Consider the following 12,392-nt stretch of genomic DNA (forward strand, 5'->3'; position numbering starts at 1 on the left):
GAACTCTCTCACCTGGGCTCCTCGATTGTACACCCGTGCCTGTTGTGCCTGGGCTTGCTGCATGTGTTCACGAACCAAGGGCCACACCTGGGTCATTCGGTGGTGCATCTGCTCCACGTGCTCCACGACACTGCGCTGGGGGGATGGCTGCTGCTCCCAGGCTTCCTTGGCCACATCCAGCATGCCCCGGGGTCTCCGTCCGTACAACAGTTCGAATGGTGAAAATCCAGTGGAACCCTGGGGAACTTCACGTATGGAGAAAAGGACATGAGGTAGCAGCTGGTCCCAATTCTTACCATCCACCTCTACAACTTTGCGCAGCATGTGCTTGAGGGTTTGATTGAACCTTTCTACAAGTCCATCTGTCTGAGGGTGGTAGACAGAGGTTTTAATTTGCCTCACCTTCAGACTTTGGCACAGTCTTCTCATCACCCCAGACATAAAGCAGGATCCCTGGTCTGTAAGGATTTCCTCAGGCAATCCCACTCTACTGAAGAGCAGGAACATTTCCCGGGCGACCGCCCTTCCTGTTGCCGAGTGTAGGGGAATTGCCTCTGGATACCGTGTGGCGTAATCCAGAATGACTAAGATATAGCGGTGGCCGCTGCTAGACTTCGGGAGGGGTCCGACAATGTCCATGCCAATCCTACTAAAGGGGGTTTCAATGATTGGAAGGGGTATTAAGGGATTTCGGTACGCTACCTTAGGGGAGTTGATTTGACACTCTCCACAGTGTCGACAGAATTCCTCCACGGCTCTCTTGACCCCCGGCCAGTAGAAGCGGCTGAGGACACGGTCATAGGTCTTTTCTCTCCCTAAATGCGCCCCTAGTAAGTGGGAGTGTGCTAGGTACAACACTTTTGTGACATATTCTCTGGGGACAAGCAACTGTTCACAGATTTCAGAGTCTTTTTGTGTTACTCGGTACAGCAGCTTATTTTTAACCATGAAATGGGGAAAAGACAAGTGACTCACCCCATCCTGGTTTTGGCCCTCGATCACTCGGACATCCCTCCAGGCTTGGGTCAGGTTGGGATCCTGCAGCTGGGCTGAGCCGAATCGTCCAGGCCTAAGAGTTTCATCCACCTCAACTTGGGGAAACTCTGAGAATACCTCATCTGACTATCTCTTCCAGGGGCTCCTGCTCCTCAGCTGCACGCCCAGGATCCGTTTCTGTACTTTGCCTATGGAGGGGCCTATCCACTTCGTCATCGCTGGTTTCCGCAGGGCTGCCATCGGGTGACACGGCGGCGCAAGCCTGGTGGGTGGCGGAGGCCTTCATCCCAACCGGGCGTCTTCGGATTGGCCTTTTCCGGTTCCTCAATTTCTCCGGCCAGTAGTGGGAGAAGAGCGGGCTGTCTTGGCCGAAAAGCACCGGCACCGGCAGTTGCTCTACAACCCCGACCCGCAGAGTGAATGGTCCATGGGGAGTAATAACCTGGACCTCCGAGGTGGGATACTTCCGGGTGTCGGATGCAGGAGACGGAGATCTTCTCCCCAGGTGTTACTAGCAAACTGCGGTCGGATTAGAGAAACCATGCTTCCGGAGTCTAGGAGTGCTGTGTCTCTCCCACTTATCTTAACAGGACACTTTGGGGCTGGGGCCCCCTGGTGGGCCCAACAGGTAGTTAGGGACTGGCTGAAGAAGCCCTTACCACCCGTAGATGCGGCCGTAGGCATCGGTTCATCCCGGTCCGGACACTCTCTGGCTAGGTGTCCCTCCTGGCCACAGGAATAGCAACGTGGGCGAGGGGGAGGCATTGGTTCTCGCCTCTCCGTCTGTCTGGTCCAGCCAGTCGGTGTCCGGGCTGTTGGCGTGTTCACAGCTTTGCCACTGGTCTCTTTCCCTCTGTTGGCTTTAAAGTTAGTATGCATGACACTTTCTGATCGCATCATGCTACCCATCACCCTGTGGTTCTCCAGTAAGGCTATTAATCTGTCCACACTTGGAGCCCCCTGCTGGGCGACATACCTCTTGGCGTTGTTTGGCAGTCCCCGGAGGCACCGGTCAATCACAACACGGTCCACTATTGGTGGCCCTGCAGCTTCTTCCAGCCAGCTCTTGGTATAACGGACCAGTGTCATAACCTGGGCCCGGACTGGAACCGCAGGGTCATAGCTCCATTCATGCACACGCTGGGCCCGAGCCGGAAGGCTAAGTCCATACTGAGCAAGGATGGCAACCTTGACCGCATCGTAGTTCATGGCATCTGCAACGGAAAGGTCCCGACAGGCTTTCTGAGCTTCCCCAGTCAAGAAGGGCATCAGGTTGTTCTCCCATTCTGCTCTTGGCCAGTTCTCCCTTGTTGCAGTCCTTTCAAACAAGGCAATATATGTCTCTATGTCATCATCCGGCGTCTGCTTGGTCAGTACATCTCGTGGTCGTCGCTCTTGTCTTCCGCTTACCCTGCACAACTCAGCTACAGCTGACTGCAGCGTGGCTTGGGTTTCCAAGATCGCTCTCATGGTTTCTTCCATGTTAAATTTTTTTACTATTTTTTTTATTATTATTTTTTTTATCCTATTCCGATCGGTTCACCCACTGATAGCGAGGACTCAGAATGCCCGCATCCTCCACCATATGTGGGCGCCTGGTCTCTGAGGTACAACACTGGGATCACCAATCAGAATAGAACAGGCAGAAGCGGGGGTTGCGGTGAAATCAACTTATGTCATTTATTTATAAAAAGGTGCAGGGGGAAAAGGGAGGGGGCAAAAGGCAACTCAAATCTTCACCGGGTTGACGGCTGTCGTCAGGGTGCCCTTTCTGGCTCTTCCTGGGGTGGGGCCAGAGAGAGAGAGAGAAAGATAGTCCAAGTTTAGTGGGGTCTGTGGTCCCTGCCACTGACCTCTTTGCCCTAGCTCGGCTTGGGTTTCCTCTAGGAGTCGTTGGGGTTCCTCTTCAGCTGCAGGCCTTCTGTCGGGTTTCAGCACGACACAGTTCACACACACCGACAAAACAGCTCTTCGGTCCACTTGAACGTAACTTCATTGATTAGGTTTGGAGTGATCAAGAGGGTTGGCCACAGGCCTCTTACCACGAGACTGGCCTAACGTGTCTCTGGTCTCCACACGCTCCTCCAGCCAGTCTGTCTTCAGCCTGTTCTGGTGGAGTTAAAAAGGCCCTCTGATTGCAGGGCTAACTCAGCGCACCTGTGCAGGGTAAGCTGAGTAGTACCTCCCATCCAGAACCACACCCCTTGGCTGCCTTTGCCTGCCTTTGTGGGGCACTGCTCAGCGGCTGGGCCACCACAACACACACACACACACACACACACACACACACACACACACACACACACACACACACACACACACACACACACACACACACACAATGCATTTCGCTGCTAAAACAACAACAACAACAGATATTCCCTCAATTATTATTACTTTCAAAACGTTGGCCAAGGTGGAATATCCTTTTTATTTGGGCTGCTTCTAGGACATTTTGGGTGGATTTTGAACGGTATGTGGGCAGGACGTTTTTTGCAGGACCTGGCAACCCTGCGCTGTTGCCCGAGGTGCAGAAATGCTCCGGAACAGATCTGGATCCACTATGGCCAAAAGACTTGTATGCCCCCCCCTTAAATAAATTCTATGGCAGAATAAAGAATAAATTCATGCATTATCATTCAACTTGAACATGTGTTTTTACAGTATAGCGTGGTGGAGGGGTGACGTATGTTGGCCAACCCGGAAGTGAGCGTCGCCCTGGTTTCCCTTGACAAAAAGCCAACACATTTTTCCATTGGATTTTGGATTATTGCAGAAAAATTAGCATCTTTGAAGCACCTCCTCAAAAACTGAAAATAAATAAAAATATCTGTGCTCCAAAGAACGAAATGTAAACCAATGCATTCTGAATGGGAGTGTTTAGAGTGGTATTCTATTTTTTTCAACGGGGCTGCATCCAGTCACTTGACCGTCATGGTTGCTATGGTGGTTGCTATCGACCGCCCCCTCTAATCCTTACATGGTTCTAAAAACCACGCGGCAAAGGAGCTGCCGTCCATTGTGTTGTTTTTGTCGTAAACTAGGGTCCGATGGTTAAAAAATAGACAGATATTCCAAGGTATCCTTAAAAGGCAGCTTGGATGTTTTTATTTTGTGCAGTTTAGACTTCTTCTATAACCTATTTTTGAAAGCAAAACACCAAGCTCATTGATTTAACGAGGCAGGGTTATTTGAAACAATTTATTCAATAAATATTTATGAGAGTTTGCTTCCTATTTATGTCTATTGTACAACCCTACTGTCCACAAGCATCCCCCCCCCCCCCCCCCTCCCCATATGGATTTGGAGAATTGCTGCCACGTCCCAGTGGTGGAGGTATCATATATATGAAGAAGAAGAAAAGAGAAGGTAATCGGCTGTGACCTGCCATCTCTTCTAGACCTGTTTCAGTTAAGGACCAGCAAGAGAGCCGGGAAGATCATCGCTGATCCTTCTCATCCCGGTCACCACCTATTTCTGCGTCTCCCATCCGGCAGAAGGTTCCGGGCTATTAAGACCAAAACCTCTCGCCACTTGAACAGTTTTTTCCCCACGGCAGTTGGGCTCACAAACAAGCCCCCTGCATCACAATGACTCTGGGTTTACGTACTCAAACTAACTTGCCCTTCTATGCCCAATTATTTATTATTATTTATTATTATCTTAAACATTTGTCCTTTGTTCTTGTTTATGTTTTTTTGTTGTTATGTTATGTCTCATGTCTTATGTACCAACCACACCAAGTCAATTTCCTGTATGTGTGAATATACTTGGCCATTAAAAGAATTCTGATTCTGAAAAGAATTCTGATTCTGATGAAAGAGGGCATTCAATTATACTACAATGATCAATTAGGAGGCCGAAGCCCTAAAGGAAGTGATGCAATAGGTGACTGAGTCGACAACATTTAAGTAAGCCTTGGGGTCTCTTATGGCGCATTTCCACTGCAGGGTGCGGAACGGATCGGATCGCAAAGGTGCGGGTCGGATCGCGTTTCCACCGCCAAAAGTGGGCGTGACCCGGACTTTGCCGTACCCGTTCCGACCCCATTCTAGGGACTCCTCCGTTGCGGTACCCAAAACGAGACCAGACGCCTGAAAGGGTACCCTGGAATTCTAGCTACACCCCCCCTCCGTTGATTGGTCGACAGAATCGTCACTTCCGGGTGACGCGGGGATAAAAACAAACAAACAGTAGCCTCGAGGTATTATTCTTTACAATTAACATGTCGCGTAAAAAGCTTGCTTGGGCGAACAAGGAGGTGGAGACGTTCGTCTGCATTCTTGCAGAGGAAGACGTTGTTTACGATGTTTACGTAGCTGCCGCGGCGATTGACATCCGGCCTACCACCAAGGGTACTGTCGGCAGTGGAAACGCGACCTCGGAACTGAGCTGGGCTATACTGCCCCCTCCCTACCGCCCCTTTGCGATCCGATCCGTTCCGCACCCTGCAGTGGAAACGCGGCATTATATATCAAAGGGGGTCTCAAAGGACGCATATACGCTTCAACCTGTGGCTTACAGGAAATGACTCAGCAAGTGCTCCATCTCGTTGCACCTCACCCAGTGGCTCGCTTGCAAGATTTTGGCCTGAAGTTCTTCCCAGACCTACACCGTAGCCATCCAACCTGCATATCTTAGAATCTATGGAGTCAGTTTCCTGCCATAATTCAAACCTGAAAAAAAAAGTTTCAAAGGCTTGTAAGTCTGGGTTTGAAAACTCAACACCTTGTAAAAAAGGTTTTGCAACACTGAAAAAAGAGATTATAACCTGAAAAAAAATAAAACTAAAATTCAAACATCTGTAAACATGATTTTGTGTTCTATTTTATCTTCTTCATCATTTTAACCAATACATTCTCAAAGTTCAAACAATTTCACCAGCGCATTTGCAGAGTTTCAAATCTGGCACTGTTCTAACAGTGTATTTCATTGTTGCCCGGTTTTGAAACCTTGTAAATGGGATTCTGCAAACAGGTGTTCATACATTGAGAAAATACGTTTTGAAAGGTTGAATATTTAGTTTTAAAAACTTGTAAAGGTGTACGTTTACGACATTGCAACGTATTTTTTCAGAACTGACTTTTCAGCACTGACTTTTCAGAGATTTGACCACACAGGCGCAAGCTTTGAGTCACGTGAATATTGGCAGTGTTCTGACGCCACTCGTTTTGAAACTCCTGACAGTCGAATCTGAAAAAAAAAAAACGTTCCTGGGGGCGGGACCATTTAGCTCTAAACCTATTGGTTGCTCTCGGCTGACGTACATTCCAATCACATGTGCCGTTCACCGGGCTGTGTGTGATTGACAGTGCTCTGCCGATGACACGAATAACAAGCGACTTTCGCGGTTGATTTTGATTTCCATTTTCTGGAACCATGGCTGTTTCCCAAAGTGAAGGCTGCAGCCTTGCTAGGACGCGTCCTTGCTAGTCGCGTCCTAGGGAGATGAGACTATGGTATATATATATATATTTTATTTTTTTTAATTAACCAAAAAAAAAAAAAAAGTATTTGCGCGGGACATATACGCACGGTAGCGCATGCGCTGTCAACAGTAGTTGAAAGCCGTCAACAGTAGTTACGCACTCCTAAACGTTGACATGGCTGAGGGGAAACGAACTAAGACCTACCATTTTCACCCTGAGTGGGAGGAAGACTATTGATTATTGTTGAGAAGGTGCCGTGCGCAGACGGAATGAAACCCCCACTGAAGTCCCCAGGTTTACGATACAAACCTCCCCCCCCTCCCCCTGCTGGGAACGATGTGTCGGTTTGCAATGTTGACACTAGAATGGTAGATCTCGGGAGGTTGGCTACTTGAAAAGTAGATCTTGAGTCAAAAAAGGTTGGGCACCCCTGTCCTAGACCATATGTACCATGTAAAATACATGTTACCATTTGCTAGAGTGTCATGCTTGGTGTCATTGGACTCAGCTCAACGTGTAGATGCTAAATAACATGGCATTTGTCACAAATTTATATCGGGAAGTAAATCAATAGCTGCTCATTATTGATTAAGGCCTCCAATTTCGACAGCTAATTACTACCATTAAACATGTTCGAATATGCTCATGTGTGGCACTGTTGCAATCGCCTGGAAGCGTAGATGTTGAAGGACACCGTGTCCGCCCTCTTACGCCACCGGGAAGATATTTGGTAACACTTTAGTTTGATAGTCCACTGTTGACACTCAACAAGCAATCAGTAGATACTCAGTTGCATGTCAACAGTTAATTGAGTTGACAATCAACTGAACTATGTCAACAGATAAGTAACATGTATTCAACTAACTGTAAGTTAACTATAAGTTGCACTATAAGTAGATGGTTAGTTGATATTTGACAGAGCTTGTTCAACAGATAAGAAACAAGGATTCAACTGTCTGTTAACTATAAGTTGCACTATTAGTAGATGTTGTTTTGTACACGTAGCATGCATTCAACTAACTGTCAGTTAACTATTAGTTGCATTATTAGTAGATGGGTTAGTTGATATTCAACAAAGCTTTCAACAGATAAGAAACAAGCATTCAACTAACTGTAAGTTAACTACACGTTGCACTATTAGCTGATGTTTAGTTGATATTTAACAGTGAGTTAGTTGATACTCTACAGAGCTTGTCAACAAATATGTAACATGCATTCAACTAAGTGTTAGTTAACTATAGGATATTTTTGATTTTGTTCATTTATTTTTACAAAAACAGTCTGCAACAGACATTGTGCTTTTTACTACATGTTCTTTACAAATATTCAACTATCAGTTGAGTGTCAACTTCTAGTAAGTTGACTATCAACTGCTGTTATTAACCAATTCTCAACTTACGTTTCATATGGATCAACTTTCCCCCACTCACAAGGAACAAATCTAATGAATGAACATTCAACCCTCTGTTGATCATATATGTTCATTGTAAAATAAAGATGAGAATATTTTATCAATCCATAGGCACCCTGTGTAGGTGACAACCTGTTGATTATCATATGACTGTCGACAAACTATCAGTCAATATTCAACTAAGCATTAGTAGAGAGGTCTTAGGACTGTCAAATTAAAGTGAAAACAGTTTAGTGTCTACACACTATTAACAGAGCAAAACAGAGAAAATAGTTGACTATCAGTTGATTCTCAACAAACTATCAGTCGATATTCAACTAAGCATTAGTAGAGAGGTCTTAGGACTGTCAAATTAAAGTGAAAACAGTTTAGTGTCTGCAAACTACAGGGATGCAAACACATGTATGACAAAAAAAGAGAGCTACCCGAAGGCGGAAAAAATATGACGGCATGATATCCTATTATCATGAGAAGGCCTATGCTATATGCTATATGCCTAGAAAGATAAAAAATATATTAGTTACTCGGTTAAACTGCCTTTTTAAACTAAGTTAATTTATTTTCACACACACACAAACACACACCTCTGCATTGGATATGCGATCACAGGTACAGGTACTGGCAGTATAGGCCTGGCACTGTCCCTGATCTTATCTGCTGCTTAGGGGGTTTCTGGAAGAGGGTTTCGGAGAAGCTGTGCAACACTTTGTGTAGTTATTGTTGTTGTCACTTTCCTCCGATGAATGTCTGCCTTACAGTCTGCATACAGGGCATGTACACCCCTGCTGGCATAATTAATTTCTTTAATGCAGTGTGTGCATTTAGCACATCCTCTTTTCTAAATTTTTTTGAAAAAGTCAGACAGTGGAAAGTTATGCTTCACTGTATTCACCTCAGTCGTGGCTTCTAATTTTAGCCATGACCACTTCCAACTGCACTTGCACCCTGCGTCCTGCTGCACAATAAGTGCATCCTTCTCCGATATTTCCCACCACTATCCTCGGGCCGGGTCGGGCCGGGCCTTTGATCGAGCATTTTTATTTTTATTTTTATCATTGGTTTATTGGCCTAATCTGAGGAGAAATCTATGCCATAAACAGAAATATTATAGGCCTTTATTACACAGGTCTTCTCAATGCCGTGGAACACTCGGTTCACTTTGGTAGCTAGTCCGGTGACTTGTTAACCCCAGTGTCTTCTGTTGCTAAGCGACGTCACCGTCTTTGCGGACTATTTATTATTGCTCTGCTGATCAACACTACGAATAATAATAATAATAATAATACATTTAATTTAGAGGCGCCTTTCAAGCCACCCAAGGTCACCTTACAGAGCATAAAGTCATCATAAATCTTTTAAAAACAAGACATTGTGAAAAAATGATGAATGAATGCTGGTAACGAATAAATTGTAAAAAGGCGCACCATGTAAAGTTATTTTTTTAGTTTTGGCAAGTAGCCGTGTAATAAGCGGGATCATGTATAGAACGTCGCCGGTCATTTTCGAAAATAAGCCCCTTCAGGGCGAAGCAAGACGCCTTCGCTGCGCGTCGGTGTACTGTTCGCCCTGTCGGGGCTTATTTTCCCGATAATGACCGGCGTTCTATACATTATCCCTTACATATATATTTAGCTGAGTAGGCCTAGTAACAAATGTGTACAAAGTTACATATGCGTTAAAATAAATGTCGGGTTGAAATCGGGCTAGGGCTCATAATTACAGTTAATGTGTCAGGACAGAACGTGCACAGGGTCGGGGTTGGGCTTGATTTTCTGAGCCCGATCTAAGCTCTACCATGCGCATCCAATATTTCGACGCGACGACAAGGGCTGTGATTGGTCCCATAACAAAATCATTTCCGGAATCACTTTTCTTTACTTCGAAGGCACGGGGGGTCTCAGTCAGTCAGATTACGGAATATTGACACCTGTACGCGCGCACCCCCCCACCCCCCCCCCGCTTCACATGCTTTTTGATGATAGGAACAAGGGTCTCCTTATTTCGTCTCTGCACGAGGCGAAGAATAGGACGCCTGTCAGACCGTTTGATTTGGCGCATTCCAAAGACCCATGTCCTTTTTCTCCTCCAGCTGTTCCCGAAGCGTCCTCTTCCGTACTGCCAAAACACAATATAAATGTTATAAAATAAATAATACCCTACAGTCAAATATATACATTATCAAGAAAACCACTCAATGTTATATTACAGCCAGTGAGAAGTAGGATTGAGTATGCTAATTTCAAAATGATATAAATAATGGAGTAATATAAAAACTTTTGTTTTTTTAAATTTGGAATGCATATTATTATTAGTATGTGTTGTTGCATGTCAACAGTGAATGAGTTGATAACTCTTTCATGCATTGAACTACCTGACAGTTACCTAGAAGTTGCATTATTACTTTGATATGAGATAGCCTACGGTCTAATTTTATTTCTTATTTCAACTTGCTCTACCTGGAAAAAACTATGTAGCCCATGTTTTCTTAAGGCATAGATTGGTTATAGCAAATAGTATCAAAACACTCCGAGGCGTCTTCCATACTTCTTGAAAGATGCATACAGCACACAAGTCATGACCTTGTAACTTTTCATCGGCCCCTCCAATATGCCGATTTGCATGTGAATACAGTACATAGTGCTATTTATTTGATTGCATTAACATCATCAAGTACTTAAATTAATATTTTTTTTCAAGTGTGGTTAAAACCATTCCAGGGAAAATATTTTGAATGGTGAGGCTTTAAATACAAATTCAGAAATTATGTTCATAGAGCCAAACTTCCACAATAATTAATCTAAAAGTAAAGCTTAAAGATTTCTCTTGAAGACAATTGATATTTCAACATTAAGTTTATAATAAAATCCAAGACAAGAACTGAGGAAAGATCAGATTTTTGATGAGTTGAAATTGAATGACCCCATATTTAGTGAATTATATTACAAATATACCTTGAGCTTATGGCAGAACTTGCTCTCGTCAATGTGGACGATAGCGTTGACTCCACCGATTTTCTGGCCTTTTTCTTTCCTGTGCCTTTTAAGGCAAATTCTTCGCAGTTTTTTAGACATCATTGAGAGTGTAGCAGTGCTTTTAGTGATGCCATCCTGAAGCATGTCTACCTGCCGTAGCTGCAAACCCTGTGCAAATCTACAAAGAAAACAAAGATTTAATCAGAACTGTTTACATACACAAAGAAAATATGTGCTTGTTTGATCAATCCGTAAGTCTACTTTTGTCACAAAGCTTTTTCTACTGAAAAACTACTGTTGCAACTTGCAACTATAGTTTCAGCTTAAATTGTACAAACATTTCACACTCTGAACCTAGAGCTGTAATCTGTGAAATACTGGAGTTGGAGAAAACCTAAAATGATTACCTGTGAATGTACTTCATCCATGTGAAGAGACTACAGTGTGAGTTTGAGAAAAGAGACTTGGTCCTTACACTTCTCCTCAAACGTCCACATCTTTTACGACGGCACTCCCTGAAAATTGCAAACAAATTGGAAATTTAAATGATGTCTATAAGTTTGACAAATACATACATACATTGTCTACAAACTGCTCAGCCTAAAACATTGTGGCAATGTAAATAACCCTTATTGATGATCATGTCATAAATTATAACTTGATCAAATAGATATCTTAAAACTTAAACTAGCTTGATACTACATATCAAGCTACATGCTTCCGGCTATTCGCTGTGTACAAGCTTATTCATCATTTCAATCATGCATTACAAAGGGGTAGGATTAAGTGTATAGTTCTTCCTACTTGTTTCAGGCATATCAATTAAATATATCTAATTTTTTGTTTATTTTTATTTTTTGTGAATTGATTTGAACATAATTTTTGCCTATTGTATTTTCATGCTTTTCATTTTGTTTTGTTTTTTTGATATGTCTGAAATAATAACTGTTACGTCTGGGGGTTATGCATGCTGTATGTTTGCAGGCATGTCTTGTTTGGTTCTGTTTTGTGGTGTTTTTGTCTCCCTCCTGTCACTTTTCGCAGATCTACCCCTGAGTTCATCAATCGCCCCACCTGTTCCTGATCAGCAATCAAGCTTCCCCTCACCTGATATATAGTCCCCTTTGTGTTCAGTTCAGAGGGCGGCTGTTTTTGGGGAGCAAGTGAGGACAGGAGGATATCCTGGGGTCTACATCTTGCATCACGTAGGTTTACCTATTGTTACAACCCTAGATTAGAGTGTGCAGCACCCACTGTATTTATGGGTGCCTAGCACCTGTCAAGGGGGCAGTGTTGGGGGTAACGCGTTAGAACTAACGCGTTAGAGTACTCTTATTCGTTTTTTTCAGTAACGAGTAACCTAACGCGTTAGTTTTGCGAATTCAGTAATCAGTAACTCGTTAATTTCCAAAATAACCACTCGTTACTCCGTTACTTTAAGATTTTCCCTCGATAACGAAAGTAAAGTCCCGGGTTTTCTGCATTTAGTCAGATGCTGCTGCCCTGCTCCTTGCATCTCTCTCTCTCTCGCTCTCTTCGTGTGTGTGCGCGCGCACCTGTGTGTGTAAGCTACGTGTGTTACCG

General features: G+C 44.1%; 1 long non-coding RNA gene across 1 annotated transcript; it reads right to left on the reverse strand.

Annotated features, from left to right (window-relative positions):
• Nucleotides 1-2,526: 2,526 nt before the first annotated feature.
• On the reverse strand, nt 2,527-3,233 carry LOC132469257 (uncharacterized). Its single transcript, XR_009528386.1, has 2 exons — nt 3,039-3,233; nt 2,527-2,914 (listed from the first exon to the last, which is right to left on the reverse strand). It is a non-coding gene; the product is annotated as an uncharacterized LOC132469257 (long non-coding RNA).
• Between the last annotated feature and the right edge of the window lie 9,159 nt (nt 3,234-12,392).

The sequence above is a fragment of the Gadus macrocephalus genome, chromosome 12 (genome assembly GCF_031168955.1).
Source record: "Gadus macrocephalus chromosome 12, ASM3116895v1".
In the NCBI taxonomy this organism is placed as follows: domain Eukaryota; kingdom Metazoa; phylum Chordata; class Actinopteri; order Gadiformes; family Gadidae; genus Gadus; species Gadus macrocephalus.